The sequence below is a fragment of the Etheostoma cragini genome, chromosome 4 (genome assembly GCF_013103735.1).
Source record: "Etheostoma cragini isolate CJK2018 chromosome 4, CSU_Ecrag_1.0, whole genome shotgun sequence".
NCBI lineage: Eukaryota > Metazoa > Chordata > Actinopteri > Perciformes > Percidae > Etheostoma > Etheostoma cragini.
This window is the reverse complement of record NC_048410.1, coordinates 113,280-116,324: the sequence shown is the minus strand read 5'-3', so window position 1 is coordinate 116,324 and position 3,045 is coordinate 113,280. Positions and strand designations below refer to the sequence as shown.

At 43.0% G+C, this 3,045-nt stretch overlaps 1 protein-coding gene across 1 annotated transcript in view; it reads right to left on the bottom strand.

The window, feature by feature from the left end:
• gdf5 (growth differentiation factor 5) overlaps positions 1–3,045 on the bottom strand; it is a 5,637-nt gene that overhangs the window by 2,110 nt on the left and 482 nt on the right. The gene's annotated exons all lie outside the window — the stretch shown is intronic.

Below are 3,045 nucleotides of genomic sequence, written 5' to 3'. Positions count from 1 at the left end.
CACACACACACACACACACACACACACACACACACACACACACACACACTTCTCACGTCATTCGGCCTCCGTCCTATCCAGGACTTGAGCATTGAAAAGTACATTAGAACCAGACTGGGAGACCACATCGGACTGTAAACAGGCCTCTTATTAAGGACAGTTACCCAGGACACACACACACACACACACACACACACACAGAGACAAACACACATACACGCAGACACACATACAGACCCACACACACGCACACACACACACACACACACACAAACACACACACACACGCACAGACACACACATACACACAGAGACGAATGCAGACACACGTATGCAAACACATACACACACAGAGACACACACACATGCACGTAGACAGACACACACACACACACACACACACACACACACATCTTGGCACTTTCTCTGTGGTAGATCTGATTAAAGCTCCAGCTGAGAAGGATTGGATTCTACAAACTGTCCCGTTCTTTGTAAACAGAGAAGATGAGGAGGGGTTCAGTTCAGATGGAGTCTCAGTCCCTGTGGTTATGATATGAACATGAATTATGATGTCAGTCACTCAGTTACTACTCTTCCTCATCGTATTCCTGGGTCTGCCTGCCTGGGTCCATGCCTTAAAGGCTACCTTAGCTACTTTAGCTACCTATCTTATACATACTGTATTTACTATTAAACCCATTCTAACATACGAGCACCAACAGTGACACAGTCACACAATTTTCTAACTCATGGGTAATCATTATACATTGTATTGTATTGTAAAACAGTTTGCTATATCTCTGGACATTTATCTGTCTCTGGGACACTTGTCTATCTCTGGACACTTATCTGTCTCTGGACACTTGTCTATCTCTGGACACTTATCTGTCTCTGGACACTTGTCTATCTCTGGGACACTTATCTATCTCTGGACACTTATCTATCTCTGGACACTTATCTATCTCTGGACACTTATCTATCTCTGGACACTTATCTATCTCTAGACACTTATCTGTCTCTGAGACACTTATCTGTCTCTGGGACAATTATCTATCTCTCGACACTTGTCTATCTCTGGGACACTTGTCTATCTCTGGGACACTTGTCTATCTCTGGGACACTTGTGTATCTTTGGGACACTTATCTGTCTCTGGGACACTTGTCTATCTCTGGACACTTATCTATCTCTGGACACTTGTCTATCTCTGGACACTTATCTATCTCTGGGACACTTGTCTATCTCTGGACACTTATCTGTCTCTGGACACTTATCTATCTCTGGGACACTTATCTATCTCTAGACACTTATCTATCTCTAGACACTTATCTATCTCTGGACACTTATCTATCTCTAGACACTTATCTATCTCTGGAACACTTATCTATCTCTAGACACTTATCTATCTCTGGGACACTTATCTATCTCTAGACACTTATCTATCTCTGGACACTTATCTATCTCTAGACACTTATCTATCTCTGGGACACTTATCTATCTCTAGACACTTATCTATCTCTGGGACACTTATCTATCTCTGGACACTTATCTATCTCTGGGACACTTATCTATCTCTAGACACTTATCTATCTCTGGACACTTATCTATCTCTAGACACTTATCTATCTCTAGACACTTATCCATCTCTGGACACGTATCTATCTCTGGGACACTTATCTATCTCTCAGACACTTATCTATCTCTGGGACACTTGTCTATCTCTGGACACTTATCTGTCTCTTGACACTTATCTATCTCTGGGACACTTATCTATCTCTGGACACTTATCTATCTCTAGACACTTATCTATCTCTGGACACTTATCTATCTCTAGACACTTGTCTATCTCTAGACACTTATCTATCTCTAGACACTTATCTATCTCTAGACACTTATCTATCTTTGGACACTTATCTATCTCTGGGACACTTGTCTATCTCTGGGACACTTATCTATCTCTAGACACTTATCTATCTCTAGACACTTATCTATCTCTGGACACTTATCTATCTCTAGACACTTATCTATCTCTGGGACACTTATCTATCTCTGGACACTTATCTATCTCTGGGACACTTATCTATCTCTAGACACTTATCTATCTCTAGACACTTATCTATCTCTAGACACTTATCTATCTCTGGGACACTTATCTATCTCTGGACACTTATCTATCTCTAGGACACTTATCTATCTCTGGACACTTATCTATCTCTGGGACACTTATCTATCTCTGGACACTTATCTATCTCTGGGACACTTATCTGTCTCTGGGACACTTGTCTATCTGGGACAAATAAAGGTTTACGTATCTAATCTTAAGGACAACGGCCATGGAGAACCAGATCGTTATTGGGTCACTTTCAACGCGATTTGCTGAACGATAGAAACACTGATAGCCAATCAGAATCCATCTGAGTTTAGGACATGACACGACAGAGACAGACACTGTGGAGGGGGGTGGTCCACACAGGTAGTTCCTACCGCCATGAGGCCATGAAACGCGTCCCCCCCCTGAGCGTTGGATGAGACTCAAACACATCACCGCACCAACATTACCGGTTACTCTTCTATCCAGGATGAAAAAACACTGAGATGTTTCTTCATCATGCCCAACAAAACAAAATTAAATCCTTCTTCCAATACCATCATGAATATAGACCCCCTCGGACCGCCATGCCATAGTCTGGCTATGCCGGACCCTCCTCCACAGCGTGCTGAAGGAGGGTCTGGCTAGTCCACATAGCATTCAGGGATGGGAGGAATACGTGCTGGACTAAGCACAGAGCCACTAAACAATAGTTGTGCAAAGAAAAGTCAGATTGGACAGATAGTCTGGCTAGTGGTCTGGATTTACCCTGCAGAGATCTGAGGACCAGGTAACCATAGTCCTCAGATTGGACAGATAGTCTAGCTAGCTGTCTGGATTTACCCTGCAGAGGCCTGAGGACCGCAGGTAACCAGGGTCCTAGAGAGTAGTATGTAGAGAGACAACAGTAGAGAGTAGTATGTAGAGAGACAGCAGTAGAGAGTAGTATGTAGAGAGA